General features: G+C 42.6%; 1 protein-coding gene across 3 annotated transcripts in view; it reads right to left on the bottom strand.

Moving 5' to 3' along the window:
* The window catches only part of ABCA8 (ATP binding cassette subfamily A member 8), a 94,345-nt gene extending 73,337 nt beyond the window's left edge, over positions 1-21,008 (bottom strand). The window contains exons 1-4 of one of the 3 annotated variants that reach the window (XM_086687855.1): positions 20,991-21,008; positions 17,683-17,803; positions 14,789-14,905; positions 11,204-11,486 (exon numbers count right to left, since the gene is read on the bottom strand). The gene's annotated coding sequence lies outside the window, so the exon portion shown is untranslated. Of the gene's footprint in view, positions 1-11,203; positions 11,487-14,788; positions 14,906-17,682; positions 17,804-20,637; positions 20,876-20,990 lie in introns of those variants that run through there. The other 2 variants (XM_086687853.1, XM_086687854.1) reach the window with 2 other exon arrangements.
* Positions 21,009-21,423: the final 415 nt, after the last annotated feature.

A 21,423-nucleotide genomic window follows, 5' to 3' on the forward strand; every position in this document is an offset into this window, starting at 1 on the left:
CTAGTCTCCCTGACGACTTACTCTTTGACTTGTGAATCATCTCAAAGTGCGTTGTTTAATTTCCAAATGCCTGGAGATGTTCCTATTATCTTTTGGTTACTGATTTCTGGTTTCATTCTTTTTTTGTTTCTAAAATTTTTTTAAATGTTTATTTTTGAGAGAGAGAGAGAGAGAGAGAGCAGGAGTGGGGAGGGGCAGAGAGAGAGAGGGAGACATAGAATCCGAAGCAGGCTCCAGGCTCTGAGCTGTCAGCACAGAGCCCGACGCGGGGCTCGAACTGACAACTTGTGAGGTCATGACTTGAACTGAAGTCAGATGCATAACCGACTGAGCCACGCAGGCACCCTGATTTCCAGTTTAATTCTACTGCGGTCAGAAAATTTACTGTGTATGTCAAATTTGTTAGGACTTGTTTTATGACCCAGGATATGATTTATCTTGGTGAATATTCCTTATGAATTTGAAGAGAGGTGCGTTCTACTGTTGAGTGGGGTATTGCATAAATATCTATGAGATCTACTAGGTCGATGGTGTTTTTCAGTTTTTCTATATTTTTGTTGGTTTTCTGTTTACTAGGTCTGTTGATTACTGAGAGAGGAGTATTGAAGATTTTAACAACAATCATGGACTCTTCTGTTTTTCCTTTCGGGTCTAACTAGTCTTGTGTCATGCACTTTGAAGCTGTCGTTTGGTGCCTACATAGTTAGGACTGGTATGTCCTCCTTGCAAATTGGCTTTTTATCATTATGTAATAACGCCCATCTTCATTCCTGGTGACTTTCCGTGTTCTCAAGTCTACCTTGCCTGCTTTTAATAGGACCATTCCCACTTCCTTTTGATTAGTGTTTCCATGGTATATTTTTCCCATTTTTTAATTTTCAGTTATCTATATCATTATATTTGAAGTGACCTTCTTTTAGACAGCTCAAGTGAGGTCCTTTTTGTTCATTTGTTTGTTTAATTCCAACCTGATAATATATGTCTTTTAATGGGTGTCTTTAGAGCAGTTACATTTCATCTGACTACTACTATTTTAGGATTCAGGTCTCCCGTTTTGTTATTTGTTTTCTCTGACTTTCATCCTTCTGTTTCCCATTTCCTGCCTTCTTTTGTCTTCTCTGAACATTTTTAGTTTTCCAATTTACCCACTGCGATGGCAAACTACGTATATTTGTATACTTATTTCAGTGATTGCCCTAGGGATTATAAAAGACACATTTAGGGGCGCCTGGGTGGCTTGGTTGGTTAAGCATCCGACTTCGGCTCAGGTCATGATCTCACGGTCCGTGAGTTCGAGCCCCGCGTCGGGCTCTGTGCTGACAGCTCAGGGCCTGGAGCCTGTTTCAGATTCTGTGTCTCCCTCTCTCTCTGCCCCTCCCCTGTTCATTCTCTGTCTCTCTCTGTCTCAAAAATAAATAAATGTTAAAAAAAAATTAAAAAAAAAGACACATTTAACTTTACACAGTCTACTTAGAAGAAGCAATATTTTACCACTTTAAGTAGAATATAGAAGTCTTACCATCACATAGGGGCAAAACAGGTAGGCAGCCAACAGGGTGTTGCTTAATAGCTAAAACCGGGAGTCAAGAATGGAGAGTAAGAGGCTAAGGGCAGTCACTATCACCCCAGTAAAAAGTTCTTATCACTTGTGTAGTTCCCGGCTCTGAGCTAATCTTAAGGTCCAGAATCTATTGTCTGAAGAAGCAGTCAGAAGAATCCCCAAACATCTTGACAAGTATATACACTGATGATTTCCCCTGGGCCTTACTCAAAGGGACCTACAGCCATTTACTTGGATGACTGTGCACTGGAGAAAGAAAAATCCTCAGACATTTCAAGAGCTATTGGGCATAGGACCTAAATGGACATTGATACCTAGAAAACCAAAATGTCACTATGGCCCCATTGTTAGAATGGGTGCATGAAAGTAAGGTAATCCATGGAGTTGTGGTTAAAACCCAGCTTTATGGGGTCCCACTGAGTCTATGAACACAAACACACCCAGTGGCCAGTTCTCTAACACCAGGTATAGCATCAGAACTAATATACTTGGTATTTGGAATAATCCCCATGTTGGGTCCTTGGCCTATGGGTAAGAAGTCTCATAATGGGGTAGAGAAAGTGGATACTTCTGACAATTCCTTCAACCCCACTCCCAGCCAAGACACTGAATCAAGAACAATACTGTATCTTGAGGAGGGGGAAAGTAGAGACCATTAATGACATAAAGGATACAAAGAGGGCTTCTGGGTGGCTCAGTCGTTAAGCATCTGCTCAGGTCATGATCTCACAGTTTGTGAGTTCAAGTTCCACGAGACTTGCTTCCAGCGAGTCCCGCTTCTCTCTCTCTCTCTGTCCCTCTCTCTCTTCCTCTCTCTCTTTCTCTGACTTTCTTTCACTTGTCCCCCCCCCCCCCAAAAAAAAAAGAATACAAAGAGAGTGTATCTATCTTCATTTAATTTGCCAGTCTCATCCCTCCAGAAACCAGATGGGTCCTGAACAACAACCAGATTGTTGTAAACTCAAACAGGTAGTGACAGCTGCTCTATCAGACATGGTATCTGTTTCTAGGACAGGTCCATGACATTCAGCTGGTGACTAACCAGATGCCTTGTTTTCTATTCTGATTAGAAAAGAGTTCACACTCAGGTGAATTACACAATAATATTCCTTTATAGTTTTGCCTCAGGGCTATGTTAACTCTCTCGCGTCTGTTATAGTCGTAAGAGACCTAGAGTGTCTCACGGAACATCAGATTGATACATCGATAACTGACCTATCAGGACGAGAGATGACATGGGTAAGACACACATGCTCCAGAGAGTAGGGGACAAATCCCGTGGAGGATAAGGAACCCATCACCCATGACCCATCACTTGAAGGCTTGATGGCTCCAGTGATCAGGGGCGCTCTACATATCTCCTCCAAAGTAAAAGACAATTTGACATATCTTATATCCCCTACCGATAGAAGACCAGCACCTAGTATGTCTCTTTGGATTCTGGAGGCAACACATTCAACACCTAGTAATACTTCTCTGGTCCATACACTGCCTGACAGGGAAGGATGCCATCTTTGAGTGAGGCCTGGAGTAGGAATGGACTTTCCAGCAGGCACGTAGTGTCCTGCAAATCGTTGCCATTCTGTCACGTGATCTACAGGCCCTATGGTAGGAGAGGGGTCAAGGGCGGGAAAATTCTGTTAAAATGAGAAAGTTCCATTGTGTGGGCTTCCGGTCCTTAGGGAATACATTAGAGACTTACCAGTCTGTGACCTCTTTACCAATGAAGATTTTAGGAGTCAATGGAAATCATTTTGCTCAGTCAACTTCACACATTGTATGAACGTGCATTCTGCTTCTGTAGATAATTTGCATAAAGAGCTTTATGGGTTTATAAAAGCTCCCACCTGCAGCTTCCCATTTGACTTCCATACAACCTAGCGTGTAAACAGGACTAAGAGGCCCCTAGGCTCAGTAAGGTTATGGGATTTACTCTCAACCACGCATCTCCGGAGAAGCCAATGCAGTCTCAGATGACCTGGGATTCCAAATTCCAACCTCTTTCCCAAATGACACAAAGGCATATTAGATGCTTAATCTTCTGCATTAGCAAATAGATCACTGAGGGCTGTACTCAAAACTGATCACCGTTCATTTTATTTTATTTTTGCTTTTATCATAAACCAAAAGGGCGTCCAGGAAATAACCAGAATTGGTGTTTAGTTTTTATATTTGGCACAGAGTATAACAATCAGGCCAAGATCCAACATTGGCCTAAATGAGAGCTGCAATGCTTTTACAGTCCAGTCCCTGCGCATTTCCCAGTTTAACATGTTATGAAAGATAACTATCTGTTATCTGTTTGTTAGCTCTCTTTCTCTCTCTCCCCACCCATCCATGTCTATCCATCTTGGCTATGCCCCGGAAATCTTCTCAATGTCATCACTGACTTTACTTCTGGACTTGCCCTTCTTCTGCCAAGAAGCCTCATTCCAGCATTTCCATGTAAAATTCGAACATGAGTTCCACGATAGTTTATACCAAATAATTGGTATGACTGTTAAACATTAAGGCATAATATTAAAGCTACGAAAACAACTCTCCTAGAAAATGGCAGAGACTTAAACAAAACCATAGGGTACATGGGCTTTATGGGTTTTCCTACGGGAGCTTCCCCTTCACCAAGCAATCAACTTCCTCATCAAAATTAGCCAAGTCCTGCTATGTGGAGAGCTCTGTCCCTGCTGTCCTCTTCCAGGTTGAATTTCTAACTCCAAAAGGGTAGAATTATTGTATGTCTTGGTACATTGTTATATCCAGATGGTCTGAAAAATCGACCAAGTACAAGTAACAAAGTCAAGGAACAAGATAAAGTAATAAACATTCACGGACTGAGTTTGTCCCAGGGTTGAAATGTAGAATGCGTTTGCTTACGTTTGAGAAAACCGTAAGTGCTTACCCACTGCACATCAAGGGAAGGAAATACTGCTTAGGGAGCTCCTTCCCTGTACATGACCCAGTGTTTTTAACACATTCAGCACAGCAGCAGGAAACAGTAGGAAGCAGGAGGAAGGGACATTTGGAAAAGTTTACATCAGAAGATCATACAGCTGGATATCTGTGGTTTTCTAGGGAACAGATACCCTTCTCTTTCAAGAAACCACTGCCCTAAGTTGGGTTAAACGCCCTTGTTGTTGACCAAAATATTGGCTCGGTAGGGCAGTGAGAACCCAAAGTGGAGCCCAATAGACCCCAAATACACCACCAACAGTGGTGGGCCAGTCCTAGCCACAGTGCCAGTCGGAGAGTGACCAATGACCACGTCACTGAGAAAGTCGAGGTGCTCAGCTTAATTAAAGAATGAAGACAAAATGTGTCACTGTGACCCCAGCTGCTGTCAACAGAAGTCATCAGAGTCTCCCAGGACCAGGAAACCTGAACATTTTCCTTGGAATAGGTGACAAGCAAGGATTCCACTGAACAACGAGAAGGAAAACAGCACAAGGAGGAAGTCGCGAACAGCAAAGCTCGTGAGCTCGAGGAGCAAGAAACACGAAAAAGCAGAAGACTGAGCTGGAGGGAATGATGCAGGATGTCCAGATGTAAAGTGCGACCAACCAAAGGAGAATGTGTTATTCATGCTTAGATGAATGGCCTGTTTCTTAATCCATAGTGTAAACCAATAAAATAATACCGGGAACAAAGGGATGTATCTTATATTTTGCCCTTAATGTGTGTGTGTCTATGCTCTAAAAAAGATAATCTCCTCTGACAAAAATACATACAGGTATGTAATTGGGTTTTGTCTTATCTTGGACCAAAAAAATACGCAAAACAATGAAAAATCAAATTCAAAACAAAAAGCACAAAGCAAGAGACAAAGCCATCCCAACGACAACATACACATGGATGAACAGAATACCTCACCTCCTTGACTCACGCTCTTGAATTTCAATTTAAGGTTTTTTTTTTTTTTTTTAAATGTTTATCTGTTTTTGAGAGAGGGAGAGAGATGGAGACAGAGAGACAGGGTGTGAGAGGGGGAGGGGCAGAGACAGAGGGAGACACAGAATCTGAAGCAGGCTCCAGGCTCTGAGCTGTCAACACAGCCCTGACGCGGGGCTCAAACTCACGAACCGCGAGACCATGACCTGAGCCGAAGTCGGACACCCAACCAACTGAGCCACCCAGGCACCCTTCAATTTGAGGTTTTAACATTTGCCATATGATGGCCAAATCCAGTAGATAATATACATGGATTATTTTAATGCTTGAAATTCTCTGCTTCCCTAAGTCTAATTTCAACATTCCACTACTTATTTTTTTTAATGTTTATTTATGTTTGAGAGAGAGGGAGAGAAAGAGAGAGAGGATGGGTGGGGCAGGGGCAGAGAGAGAAGGAGACAGATAATCTAAAGCGGGCTCTGAGCTGCTTCAGCTGTCAGTTCCTTCTGGATCTGCTTTCGCTGCACAAGGTCACCTTCTTCCTTGGGGCCACTTGCATCCAGTGGCGACTGAGTGAGGCTAGGATACAAAGCCCAACTATTCCAACCTGATATGGACAACCCTGGATGGCAGAACTCGTCTAGAGCTCTCCACCAGGTTGCCTGATGCTTTCTCGCTCTTACATCACCACTCCCACCCTCTTTCTTCTAAGAGATATTCGTCTCTTATTATCTTGCCCTCAAAATTCCAATGTCGTGCACCAGAGAGTCTAACATTTAATAGCAGAAGCGGTCCCAGAAAAGAAATGCACCGGTGGAAATGAAGGCACTAGCAAGTACATATCTATGAGGCATCTGAGACTATGGTGTCTCAGCAAGTAAATACGAGAATGACGATATCAGATGGCTATCGCTAAACACCGTTAACACACCAGAGCTGGGGCCCAGCAATACACAACTGGAAACCAGGCCTGGAAGCCCCAAGGACGCTTCAATTACACACAAGAGCCCACGCCTGTAATAAAGGTCTCCCTGTTCTCACACATGCAGATAAGTTTCTTCACGTGTAAAGTTAGCCAATGATGGTATGACGTCTACGGACAATTTCAGGTCTGTATACGATGACTATATTCTAGCACTGGCTAAAATGCACTCTTAACCGTTAGGTGAGGAGTTTGTATTTAATCGGGCTACCAAAGGGGCGCCTGGGTGGCTCCGTCAGTAAAGTGTCCAACTTCGCCTCAGGTCATGACCCCGTGGCGGGCTCTGTGTTGACAGCTGGGAGCCTGGAGCCTGCTTCTGATTCGGGGTCCCTCTCTTGCTCTGCCCCTCCCCTGCTCAGGCTGTCTCTCTCTCTCTCAAGAATAAATAAAACATTTTTAAAAAATTAAAAAAAAAATCAGGCTACTAAAATCAGGTGCATTATCTCACAGTAAACACCTGATAACTTTTCAATAATTCTTTTTCTGGCTAAACTATTGAAAGGAGAGCCTTCTGCAGCTGTTCATGGAGTAGCTCCAGCTGACCACATGACTCCTCCGTGTTTTCATTCTTTGCTACAATTAAATTTTCAGAGATCACACAAATAGCATATGCCACTATTCGTTTGTTTTGATTCGTTCCTTTCTCATGTGTGAATGATTTACAGGTGATCGAGCCACTCAGTTCTGAGTCCTGTGCCCTTTTGCAAATACTCATGGGCTCATGAACTTCAAGCAGAAGTTTGCTGGACCCATCTGATTTTAGACAGGAAGCAGGAGACTGTGTCGGAGAACTGTTTCTACTACAACTCTGCAAAAAAGGCAGGTTAATTTCTTATCCGAAACCATGCAACCATTGTAAAACAAAAATGAAAAGTACATGATGTCAGCCCTAGAATAGCCACTAAAAATAAATAGATAAATATAACTAATACGACAAGTGTGTAGAGAAAGTGGAATACTAACGGTATAAAATCAGTAAAAAAAAAAAAAAAAAGTAGGAGTAGTAACAAATGGACATAGTGACTGATGTGGAAAACAAAGACAAAAGGAAATGGTAGAAAATCAAATTTCCTGGGGTGCCTGGGTGGCTCAGTCAGTTAAGCATCTGACTTTGGCTCAGGTCACGATCTTGTGGCTCAGGGGTTCGAGCCCTGTGTTGTGGGCTCTGTGCTGACAGGTCGGGGCCCGGAGCCTTCTTCGGATTCTGTGTGTCCCCCTCTCTTTGCCCCTCCCCTGCTCATGCTCCGTCTCTCTCATTCTCTCTCAAAAATAAATAAACATTAGAAACTTCAAAAATAAAAACAAAAGAAAATTAAATTTCCTTATAACCTGCAGCCCATTGACAAATACTTGGGGCAGGCTGAGTATAACTTTTCTCTAGGAACTCCCTACTGTCTTAATATTAATGCTTTGCTGGAGGGAAAAACAACCTTGGCTTGACAACAGCTGGGCCTCCAGGATCCTGGGAGTCTTCTTTAGCACGTGAAACTCTTTTTGGAAACTTCCCCTTACCTTTATCGACCCCAACTCCTAAGTATATAATCAGTAACTTCTCACAATTCCCCGGGCAGCTCTTTCTGGTCATGGGTCCTGTCCCCGTGCTTTACTAAACCCATCTTTTTGCACCCAAGACGTCTCAAGAATTCTTTCTTGGCCTTTGGCTCCAGATTCCCATCATCACCCAAAACCACATCAGTGAGTAGATAGGAAATACAAAATCATGGTAGCTTGAATTCAACCAATGTCAATAATGACACCAAATACAAATTATGAAAACATTCCAATTGTAAGAGAGTTTTCCGGACTTAATTTGAAAAGTCTGCCATAAATACATGCGATCCGCACACTTTAAAGACCCAAAGATGAAAACTCAAACATTGGGAAAGAAACACCTTGGGAAGACTCATCACGGAAAACTGGTGTGGCTCTACTAACTTCAAGACAAGAATTATTGCTGGTGAGGGAGGGGTCTTTCCTAATCATGCAGAGGTCAATTCATTAAAAGACATGAAAAACTAAGTGTATATAGACCTAAGAGCAGAGCTTGAAAACTCATGAATGAAAAAAAAAAACCAGGACTACTAGCAGCCATATTTATTTAATAAAAAAATGAGTGGAAAGAGAAAAAAAGAAGAAAAGAAAAAAAACAGAACAGAAAAGGCCAACAAACAAGCCCACAGATTTCAACAGCTGTAGCTCAGTAGCTGATAAAATCATTAGATAAAAAGTAACTATATAGGAAATTTGAATACAACCAAGCTTCTTAAACTGACTCCTATTGAGCACTCTAGGCAAAAAAAAAAAAAAAAAAAAAAAAAAAAAGAACAGATTTTAAAAAAAGATTTTTTTTTTTTTATCGTTTTATTCATTTTTAAGAGAGAGAGACTGAGAGTGAGCAGAGGTGGGGCAGAGAAAGAGGGAGACACAGAATCCAAAGCAGTTTCCAGGCTCTGAGCTATCAGCACAGAGCCTGATGTGGGGTTCAAACCCACGAACTATGAGATCATGACCTAAGCCGAAGTCGGATGCTTAACTGACTGAGCCACCCAGGTGCCCCCAGAACACTTAAAAAAAAAAATAAATGCACATCGACTATTCATCATAGTAGATATATATTAAACACAAAACAAATCTCAATACGCTTAATAAATTAAAAATATCTTACAAGTGCACTTTGACCAAAAGGGAATTAAATTGAAAATAATAATAGCAATATACCTGGAAAATCCCCAAATAATTGGAAATTAAACAACATACTTATAATAATGCATTTTTCAAAGAATATATTAAAAAGAAAAATATTTTGAAGAGATAAAAATGAAATGCAATGTATCAAAATTTGTGAGAAGCAGCTAAAACAGTACTTAGAGGACAATTTATAGTTTTGGTGACTAGAATAAAATAGGAAAATAATAAAGAAATTCAATGAAATTAGAATTTGTAGTCTTTGCGAAGACTGGTAACATCGCTGAGCTCTAGCTAACCTAACCATTAATAAACACACAAACACACAAATTGTCACTAGCAGGAATGAAAGATTGGCAAAAATACACCAGGTGATTAGTAATAAGAAATCCTATGTAGGTGGGCACCTGGGTGGCTCAGTCGGTTGAGTGTCTGACTTTGACCTAGGTCGTGATCCTGTGCTTTGTGGGCTCCAGTCCAGCATAGGGCTCTGTGCTGACAGCTCAGAGCCTGGATGGAGTCTGCTTCAGGTTCTATGTCTCCCTCTCTCTCTACCACTCCCCCACTCTATCTCCCCCAAATAAACATTAAAAAAATTATTAAGAAATCCTATGTAGGAATACTGATATCAAGCAAAATACAACTCAAGGAAAAAAACTGAACATGACAATTAATTTGTAATAATTATGATTTTTAAAAAATATTTATTTTTGGGAGAGCGCCAACAGGTGAGGGGCAGAGAGAGAGAGGGACATAGGATCGGAAGTGGGCAATGGGCTGACAGGCTGACAGCAGTGGGCCCGGTGTGGGGCTTGAACTCACGGAACAGTGGGATCATGACCTGAGTTTAAGTCAGGTCTTAAACTGAGCCACTGACTGAGCCACTCAGACGCCCCGTATAATAATTATGATATTGGGGCGCCTGGGTGGCGCAGTCGGTTGAGCATCCGACTTCAGCCAGGTCACGATCTCGCGGTCCGTGAGTTCGAGCCTCGCGTCGGGCTCTGGGCTGATGGCTCAGAGCCTGGAGCCTGTTTCAGATTCTGTGTCTCCCTCTCTCTCTGCCCCTCCCCCGTTCATGCTCTGTCTCTCTCTGTCCCAAAAATAAATAAACGTTGAAAAAAAAATAATTAAAAAAAAAATAATTATGATATTTATTCACCAAAAACCCAGCAACCAATTTTATAAAATAAAAATTACAGAGATGCAAGGAGACAGAAACAGGGCATCACAATAGTAGAATACTTTAACACACCACCTTGAGCACAAGACAGAGGAAATGGACAAAACATAGGAAGGATCCAGAAGATGGGAACACCATAATTAAAAAGGTACTATATATAGGGGCGCCTGGGTGGCTGAGTCGCTTGAGACTGGACTTTGGCTCAGGTCATGATCTCCTGGTTCGTGAATTGGAGCCCCGCATCGGGCTTACTGTTGCCAGTACAGAGCCCGCTTTGCTCCTCTGACCCCCTCTCTCAGCCCCTCCCCCACTCTCTCTCCCAAAAATAAATACACATTCTATATTGATATATAGATATCAATGCATAAAACTATAGTCATTCCTATACAAAGTTCTATCTGTTTTAAAAATCACAATGAACAAGTTACTTCATGTACTATGTACGTACGTACATATGTATGGCTGGGCCCATGTTTGTGTATTTTGCATGTGTGAAAATATTCCTGCAACCTTTCCGTAAATCTGAATTAATGTCAAAATGTATCCTACGTCAATATAAGTAACTTTATGCCCTGATTACAGAGAATACAGCTTCACCTCTCATGCACAGGAACCAGTCACATACAGTGATCCTCCACTGGGTCACAAAAATCAGTCACCGAGTTCTCTATCAAATAGAAATATCATATAAACAACATTCTCGAAAAGCGATGTGATAAAACTAAGAATTAGCAGCAGAATTTAAAAAGCATTCCACATGGAAACTGCCCAACCTTTTATTAAACATCTCTTGAGTGGAAAGGGAAATAAAAATTGAAGTTAAACATTTTATAAAATGAAATGATAACAAAACACTATGTATCAGAATCGGTGGCATATATTAAGTTTAAGAAGCAAAGGGACTTACTTACAAGGCTTGTGTCCCACGCCTCCAGACGAGTAGATGTCTGCACCCAGGCCAGAATCTTAAATGTTTACCCAGAGTCCTTAACGGGGTTCGATCACGTAAACCCTCCAAATGGTCTCAGCAGCACATTGCTCTCTCAAGGTTGTGACCTTCAAAATGGCTCCCGTGGTGGGCGTGGTAGATGGGGGCTACGTTCCACGGACAGGGTAGGGGCGAGCAGCCTCTGACTGCTGCCGCCAACCCCGGGGTCTTCCTGATAGCCCCCTCCAACAAATATTCCTATCTGAAAAAAATAAATAAATAAAATACAAATTTAATGTCCAGCACAGAAAGTCAGAAAAAATAACAAGAAAACAAACGAAAAAGAAAGCCAAATCAAAGAGCCAAAAAAACAAAAGTAAAAATTAATAAGTGCACAACAGGAAGACAGATCTCACTAATTAACTGAAACTTTTAAATAAATAAATATTTAAAAATATGTTGGGGCTCCTGGGTGGCTCAGTTGGTTGAGTGTCTGACTTCGGCTCAGGTCATGATCTCCCGGTTCATGGGTTCTACCCCTGCTTGGGGCTCTGGGCTGACAGCTCAGAACCTGGAGCCTGACTCAGATTCTGTGTCTCCCTCTCTCTCTGCCCCTGCCCTGCTCGCGCTCTGTCTCTCTCTCAAAAATAAAAACATTAAAAAAAATTTTTTTAAAGATGTGAACCAGTAACTAACTTAATTATTTGGGGGGGGGGGGCTAAAAGAAAATATAGATTAAAATGAAATATTTTCTAAAATATAATAGTAATGTGGGCACATGTGTATATGTACATGTATGTGTTTGCACAAATGTAATGCAATTCTAAATAAGAAATGGTACCAAAAAAAAATCAAAGTGTTACTAAAAAAGATATCAAAATGAAAAATTAGAAAACATTATTTCTTTAAAAAATTTTTTAATGTTTATTTATTTTTGAGAGACAGAGACAGAGCACAAGTGGGGGAGGGGCAGAGAGAGAGAGGGAGACACAGAATCTGAGGCAGGCTCCAGGCTCTGAACTCTCAGCAAAGAGCCTGATGCGGGGCTCAAACCCACAAACCGTGAGATCGTGACCTGAGCTGAAGTTGAATGTTTAACTGACTGAGCCACCCAGGAGCCCCAACGTTATTTCTTAATGATAATGAAAATACAACATATCAGACTTGTGACTATATCCACTTGTGACTATATCCTAAGTAATGATTAGGGGGCAATTTGTAGCTCTAAATGGATATATTAGAAAAGAAAAAGTTTGAAAATCAGTGATTGAAGCTTCAGTCTTAAGAAGCCAGAAATACGACAGTAAGTTCAACCCGACAGAGAAGTTTAGTTGCCCCAAAGAGAAAGACTGACAAAGTCAGCATTTGATTCTTGAAAAATAATAATAAAATTTTATAATCTACTAGGTCGACGAAGAAAATAAGAGACAAATTACTTATCAGGAATGAAAAGGAAAGTTTCTTTATCAATCCTGCTAATATAGAAAAGGAACAAGGGGACGCCCAATGGCTCAGTTGGTTAAGCATCTGACTCTCGATTTTGGCTCAGGTCATGACCTCACGGTTCATGAGTTCGAGCCCCGAATGGGGCTCTGCACTGACAGTGTCCAGTCAGCTCGAGATTCTCTCTCTCCCTCTCTCTGCCCCTCACCCACTTGCACTGTCTGTCTCTCTCTCAAAACAAATAAACAAACTCCATTAAAAAAAAAAAAAAAAGGAACAGGGGTGTTATAAACTACCATGTCTTAATAAATTTGAAAATTTGGATTAAATGAGAAATCCTTTAAAACACACACACACGCACACTTACCCAAGGTAACGCAAGAAGATATTTTCAAAATTGAATCATCCTTTCACAATGTAAGGAGTTGAATGTATCACCACAAACCTTTCCCTGGAGGAGAAGAGGGACACATCCAGGTCTCGATGGAAAATTTTTCTAAGAAGTTAACTACTGACACTTGGCCAAGAGAACACTAGAAGGGCCAGCTAGTAATTTACAATGTGCCGCTTAAAGCGTGAAACGCCCCTGCCAGTACCTGGGGCCACCTTGTCTTCATTGTATAGCGATGTTGGGTTGATAGTTTACCTCTAATTTAACCAGTTACACAGCCTGGTTTGGATAAATCACCAGCGGGGGGGTACACATGCGGCTATATACTTTTACCTGGGCTTTCTTGGAATGCGTATTCCTTGCAGTATTATCTTGGTGGCTGATAATTCAAATACAAACAGTTACCTGTGCGATTGAAAAAGGACGATGGGGATCTACTTCTGGAATTTTCTCAGGCCCCCGATACTTTCCCTGCCCCTCCTTTATTTTCTCCTGCTGTACCTTACAGAAATACACACCCCAAAGGGTCTTGTGAGTCCTTTCAATTATCTGCCTCCATACAATTTATGGAATTAGCACCGTGGTAGGTTTTTTAAAGTCTCTCTGGCTCCGCGGTTTTAATAATGGCCGTGGCTCTGTTTGGGAGAGAGACAAATACAAAAGTTTGCAGAAGAGAGACCTGTTGAGGAACTACCGTTGCCAGCTGGGTTTTGTAACCATCCCTGGGGGTTGTCGCTGAAGCACCGTAGCCATGGACAAAAGGAAAAGTTTATCTGGGGTTTTGGTGTTGGTATATCTCTATGAATTACAAGTACATTACAAAAGAAATTCTGGCTGAGGTCAGCCAAGAAAATGGTACCCTGGCTGCTTTGGGTTCATTCACCAAAAATGAAAGTAACTAAGAAATAGTGTGGGCCGCCAGAATTGCTGAGTTACGGCTGGCGATTCAGTCTGTAAGAAAGGGACATAACATCGTAAGGAGTTTGGGGGAAATCTGTTTTGATGGCTTGGGTCCCTGTCCCATCAATGATCACCAAAAAGATTATATAGGTAGCAGGTGGTTGGAGGACAATCAAGACTACCCAAACATGGGGAGATGTGGTCAAAGAGTTAGGGTGTTTTGTGAATGATCTTAAGGAACTCCCTCTTTTTATTTATTTGTTTATTTATTTACATTTATTTATTTAGAGAAAGAGAGCATGAACACTGAAGAGGCAGAGACAGAGGGAGGGAGAGAGAATCCCAAGCAGGCTCTGTGCCATCAGCACAGAGCCCGATGCAGAGCTCAGTCCCCCGAAGTATGAGATCATGACCTGAGCTGAAACCAAGAGTCAGATGCTTAACCAACTGAGCCACCCAGGGGCCCCAAGGAACTCCTTGGACCCCTTGGATTTTACACACGAATGTCAAAGATACACCCAAGTGGAAGGGAAGGTTAGGGTCTCAATCAGACCCTCAGGTTGCAGCAGCTTTTGCAGAGATTTGTATAAAGGGACAGACTCCCCATCCCCAGCTTATTAGCCAGGGTAAATGTGGGGTTGTATAACGCATAACGAAAAAAGAATTGTACAACGCCAGTCATACATAGGAAGTGGAAGACTCCTTCTGAGGCCGTCGACCGTGTAGAAGCTTAATTAAAAATGACTTGAAAGTGGAAGAAATGAATAGAGTAATTGCTAACATTTTAGCGGAAAACTAAAGAGAGTAGATGATCCAGATGTTCCACCAACCTGTAGAGCTGCAACTGAACCGGTGAAGGTTCCTCTTTATGCTGCCATCAGGGACTTTTTAAATATTTGATGAGTACTCAAAGGAGGAATCTACAGTTCCTGCAAAGCCAGAGTCACCTGATATGGTGGGAGACAAAGGAGAGAATTATGATCCGGACTGATGGGAGGGCCAGGGTCTCTTGGCCCAACTCCTGAAGATAGCTTGGCGTCATGAGCAGTGAGGTATAGACGATCTTGCTGGAAACTTTTTCCCAGACTTCCCTGATGTCACATTTCTTGCACACATCTTGGTGGATCTTCAGGCAAAGAAGCATATTCCATGTGATTGAGAAAGAAGCCTAGGGCACTATTTCCAGAGCCCAATGCTTGCCTATGCTTTTCTCTGATCTAGCATATCCTTTACCTTTAAAAGCTTATGTGAGGAGTCTGAGCGTCCCTTCCGACATCTGACCTGGTGTGATCCACCCAAGTTTCCGACGTGTTTTAGGAGGTCAGCACTATTTGCATACCAAAGTTGGACAAGGGCATGTCAAGAAATGAAAATGATAGAGCAACATGCCTCATAAGCATGGATGCAAAGTCCTAACCAAATGTTACCAAATCAAATCCAGGTAACCATGGCTTAATTGGCCATGAACTGGTCCGAGAAGGCAAGCCTGGCTAGCATTCCAAAATCCAACCATTTAATTAATCATCATAACCACTAATGATGAATGATTATTTCACTAGAAGAAAAAAATCATTTCGTAACATTACCTACGCATTCATAATAAAAACTATCTGCGGATTAAGAAAAGAAGGGAATCTTTCAATACGATGAAGGATTTAAAAAAAACAACACACAGCTAATATCGCTCTTCATGGTGAAATAGAGAATGCTTTACCTCTGTGAGTGGGAGAAAGAAGGATGTCCACAATCAATATAGGTATTCAGCATTGTTGTCTTAGCAGTTCACAAATGGAGAAAAACGACTTAGAAGTCATAATTTTTAGAAAGGAAAAGTTAAAACTTCTTCAGAGGAATATTTTCATAACCTTGGGAAAAACAAAGTATTTTTCAAGCAGGACCATCTAGGGGTGCCTGGGTGGCCCAGTCAGTTGAGCGTCCGACTCTGGCTCAGGTCATGATCTCACAGTTTGTGAGTCGAGCCCTGCATTGGGCTTACTGTTGTCGGCACAGAGCCCACTTCGGATCCTCTGTCTCCCCCCCCCGCCCCTCCCCTTCTTGCGCTGTCTCTCAAAAATAAAACATTAAAAAAAATAAAGCAGGACTATCCACGAATGAAATTCCATTTGTGAAAAGGAAGAGTGAGAAACTAAAAATAATAAAATAAGAGAACACACCCATTGTGTACTTCCACTGTAGATCTATCCATCTATTCAGCAAAGGACTCATATTAATAATATATGTGAAATACCACAAGTCAATAAACGAAAAGCATACAATTTGATTTTTTTAATGGGTAAAAGATCTCAATAGGTATTCAAGCAAAAGAACTTCCAAATGGCCAATACGTATGAAAAGATGTTTAACGTCATTAGTCGTCTGGAAACGTAAATTAAAATCATGTACACACACCAGAATGCTTGTTATTAAACCGAGAACAGGGGCGCCTGGGTGGCGCAGTCAGTTAAGCGTCCGACTTCAGCCAGGTCACGATCTCGCGGTCCGTGAGTTCGAGCCCCGCGTCGGGCTCTGGGCTGATGGCTCAGAGCCTGGAGCCTGTTTCCGATTCTGTGTCTCCCTCTCTCTCTGCCCCTCCCCCGTTCATGCTCTGTCTCTCTCTGTCCCAAAAATAAATAAACGTTGAAAAAAAAAATAAAAAAAAAAATAAAAAAAAAAATAAACCGAGAACAATGTGGGCGGCTCAGAATTCTCACATACTATTGATATGACTGTAAATTTGTACGACCACTTTTCATAACTGTTTGATAGTATCTACTACAGGTAGGTAAGTGTCTACTCTAAGACCAGCACTTGGGAGTGTAGGCATAGATACACAGAAGTGAGTGCTAACGTCCATCGAAAGACCTATAAAAGGATGTTCACAGCAGGTTTATTCATAATAGCCTGAATGGGTACATAAATTATGGTGTATTTATACAGTGGAATACCACACGACAACAAATAAAAGTGACCCATTGCCATGCCGATTTCACAGATAATGTTGAGTTAAAAAAAAAAAAAAGGAAAAATCTGATGTGCAGAGACACAACACAGAGGCTGTGACCCTGCCGGCTCAGCCATGTGCCTCTGTTCACATGGTCACTGCCATTGCCCAGCCCTTGCTCTGCCTCTCCACTACAGGAAGAACTATGCTGTGCTTCTCGGAGAACTTATAACATTATAATTATAATATTGCAGCTTTATCACTCCAAAACATTTTCAGTAAGTTAAAACAGCATAATTCTTTTTTAGAAACAGAGGGTATTTGAGGCTTTCGGGCTGTTCCAGCAGAAGCTTGCACTTGGCTGAGGGCTGAAGTTCCTCCTCAAAATCATCCAGTTCCTGTTCTTTGGAGAGGTCCAAGAAAACCTCTTCTGGAAACGAATAGATAGAAGGAGGCCACACGGCCTTCAGTAGCTCTGGACTGAGTGCAGTGTCTATGCACAGATGGTACTTTTATATTCACGGCTGATATAAAACCACAGATCCTGGGGCACGTGGGTGGCTCAGTCAGTTGAGCGTTCAACTTGGGCTCAGGTCATGATCTCGAGGTTCATGAGTTTGAGCCTCGTGTTGGGCTCGCTGCTCTCAGACAGTCAGTGCAGAGCTCGCCTCGGATCCTCTGACCCTCTCTTTCTGCCCCTCCCCTGCGTGCACGCTCCCCAAAATAAAACTAAATGCTTAAAAATTAATAAGTAAATAAATAAAATCATGGAGACCGACCCACCTGCTCCAGGGTGGGCTGCGAGAGGCCGTACTCCTTCAGGCTGAAGCTCCGTTGAACTGCGGAAGGGTGGGCATGCTTTAGGAGTTCGTATATTTTAAATCTGGATGGTTGACTACATCACCTTAGGACACAAACAGAAAATACGGGCAAATCTTAAATGAGGTGAGGCGACTGGCCCCATCTTTCAAAGTTTACTGTTTTTAATGTATTTTTTTTTTTAAGTTTGTTTATTTTGAGAGAGACAGAGAGGGTGCAGGTGGGGGAGAGAGAGAGAGGGAGAGAGAGAATCCCAAGCAGGCTCCACACTGTCAGTGCAGGGCCCCATGCGGGGCTTGAACCCACAGACCCGTGAGATAGTGCCCTGAGCCGAAATCAAGAGCATGCTGATTTGCTTAGCCAATGGAGCCACCCACATACCCCGGTAGTGAGCACATCTTCTAGCTAACAGACACACGTCTGCTTAGGTCTGGGGGATGGAAGGCACTTGTATTACGCTTGCGTGGTGCCCACTTTTTGAGATCTCTAAGGGGGGAAACAGCCCCAAGGTTTCCGTCCCCGCACGTGAGCCAGTGCTTAGCAGAGCTGACTCAGCAGCCAGAAGGAAGGAAGGGAGGAAACGACACGTAGAAAAGGGAAGCGTCGGAAGATTGCAGAGAGGGTGGCTCAGCCGGTTGAGCCTCCGACTTTGGCTCAGGTCATGATCTTGTGGTTGGTGAGTTCGAGCCCCGAGTCGGGCTCTGTGCAGAGCCTGCTTCGGATTCTGTGTCTCCCTGCCTCTGCCCCTCCCCCTCCCCCACTCACACTCTATTTTTCTCAAAAACAAACATTAAAAATAAATAAATACATAAATAAATAAGTTTATAAAAGACCGCTATGGCTATCGAAGGAACAGATAGATGCCTCTTGGGCTTTTTTTTTTTTTTTTCCCCAAAAGCCATTACAACTTGCCCCTAATCGAGTTGAAAATATCCTTGGAGTTTAACAAAATAGACAGGCAAGTGCAGGTACGGTCCCTCTAGGAGCCCAGCAGATTGGAAATGTGCTGCCACATGTCCCAGGCCAAGAGTGGTCTCAGCGTCAATCTGGGGAGCGCTGTGAATGACCACATGGCCCAGAAAGTCGGGATGCTCAGTCTGGAGAAGACAATGGTGTCACAGCGACCACAGGTACTGTCCCCAGAGGTGAGAAGAATATCTCTCTTCCCACCGGATGGGATGCTGCCCAGTAAAGCCAATTACATCTCCAAATTTACCCTTGCATTTTGTTTTTTAACAAGGGGAAAAATATGTTGTCTCTGTCCTGTGATCTCTGTCCCTCTGGCAACCCTGAGCTTTCTGATGGTTTGGCCTCATTGCCTTTTTTTCTTTTTATGTTTATTTATTTTGAGAGAGAGAGAGAGAGAGAGAGGGAGGGAGAGGGAGAGAGAGAAAGAGTGGGGGAGGGGCAGAGAGAGAGGGAGACACAGAATTCGAAGCAGGCTCCAGGCCCTGAGCTGTCAGCACAGAGCCCGACGCCGGGCTCGAACTCACAAGCCGTGAGATCATGACCTGAGCCAAAGTCAGACGCTCAACCGACTAAGCCACCCAGGTGCCTGAGTGGCAACATTGTTTTAGAGTGTCATATCTTATAAACTTATCCTGGGTGTTGTTAGATTATATATTATTTATCTCATCCATCTACCTGTCCTGCACTTGGTTTGTGTCTCCAGTTAACATTCTAATGGATGTGCTTTTACTGGCTCTGTTATGTCCTAATAACCCTAAAAGCTCACCTGGAAAAAATATGTTAATGATAATGGAAAGATTAGAAGTCTCAATATGTGGCAAGAGCTATGTTACGTGCTTTATATACAGTATCTCATTTAGTTCTCAAGCTGAGAGGTGTAATTATGATCTCCTCTCTCTCTCTCCCTCTCTTTATTCTTTCTTTCTTTCTTTCTTTCTTTCTTTCTTTCTTTCTTTCTTTCTTTCTTTCTTTCTTTCTCTTTCTTTCCTAATAACCCTAAAGGCTCTCCTGGAAAAAATATATTGATAATTTAAAGATTACAAGTCTCAGTATGTGGCAAATGCTGTTACATGCTTTATATATAGTATCTCATATAGAGCTAAAGGCTCTCCTGGAAAAAATATATTGATAATTTAAAGATTACAAGTCTCAGTATGTGGCCAATGCTGTTACATGCTTTATATATAGTATCTCATATAGTTGTCAAGCTGAGAGGTAAGATTCCGATCCTTCCTTCTTTTCTCTCTCTCTCTCTCTCTCTCTCTCCTTCTTTCTTTCCTTATTTACTACTTATTTTAAGTAGGCTTCATGCCCAGCATGGAGCCCAATGCGGGGCTCAACCTCACAACCCCAAGATCAAGAGTCAGATGCTTAACAAACTAAGTCACCCAGGCGCCCGTATGATCCCTTCTTTACAGATTCGGGGACAGAAGCTCTCAGGGTTAGGATTACTTTCCCAAGTTTGCACACTTGGGGAATGACAGCCACATTTGCAAAGCCAGCTTTGTTGACCGGGAGGAAGGCAGAAGTCAGCAAAATAGGCTCTTTCTTCTTGTAACGGTTGGTCAACATTTCAGCACGTACTCGCAAGGCCTCAAGGCAATTTCCTCGTGAACAGTGCTAAGAAGAAAACCACAGGCCCCACATAGTGCCCCTTAGGGCATGTACAGAAAACCAGGCTTTTTCTCTTAATTAATTTTTTAATTTAAATCCGAGTTAATGTATAGCGTAATCACGATTTCAGGAATAGAATTCAGCGATTCATCACTTACTCGCAACACCCAGTGTTCAGCCCAACAAGTGCCCTCCCGAATGCCCATCCCCCATTTAGCTCATCCCTCCCCCCCACCCCCTCCCCACCTCCCCTCCGGCAACCCTCATTTTGTTCTCTGTATTTAAGAGTCTCTGATGGTTTGTCTCCCAGTAAACCAGACTTAATCCGTAACGTACCTGCAGTTTCAACTTCCCCGGAATGTAACCTTTAAGCAGTCAACGTAGAATTTCTTGGTCAGGGCTTGGAAGTTTACTGACAGGCCCCTTCCCCTCTCCTTAAGAGGGCAGCCTCTCCTAAGCAAGGCATTCCTTGCTACTAAATTCCTTTGTTTTTTTCTTCCTTCCTTCCTTCTTTTCTTTCTTTTCTTGATGTCCCCTCTCTGCCTTTGAAAGCTTTCTTTTAGCTCAGCAGAAGGCTCCTTCCCCCCCCCCCCACTTGTTCAATGATTCCAATTCACGAATTGTTTAATAAGGCCAATTAGACTTTCACATTTACCCACTGAATTTAGTTTTTTAATGGCAGTACTGACCATTAGGGAGTCAATTGCGTTAGTGAAGTCGAAAGGCTGTGGTTTCCATGGTTTCTTTTCTTTTTTTTTTTTTTTAATTTTTTTTTCAACGTTTATTTATTTTTGGGACAGAGAGAGACAGAGCATGAACGGGGGAGGGGCAGAGAGAGAGGGAGACACAGAATCGGAAACAGGCTCCAGGCTCCGAGCCATCAGCCCAGAGCCCGACGCGGGGCTCGAACTCACGGACCGCGAGATCGTGACCTGGCTGAAGTCGGACGCTTAACCGACTGCGCCACCCAGGCGCCCCTCCATGGTTTCTTTTAAAAGAAAGCTTGTGGTTTTGGTGTCCAGGGTAACTAGGTCCCTAGTGGAGGAGACAATGTTCCCTGGAAAAGAAACAGTTGGTGACAGGCTTGCACATTACATGAGAGATCGCAGTAGCTTCTGAGAG

This window comes from Puma concolor, chromosome E1 (assembly GCF_028749965.1).
Source record: "Puma concolor isolate L17-30 chromosome E1, mPumCon1.1.hap2, whole genome shotgun sequence".
NCBI classification, from domain to species: Eukaryota; Metazoa; Chordata; class Mammalia; order Carnivora; family Felidae; genus Puma; species Puma concolor.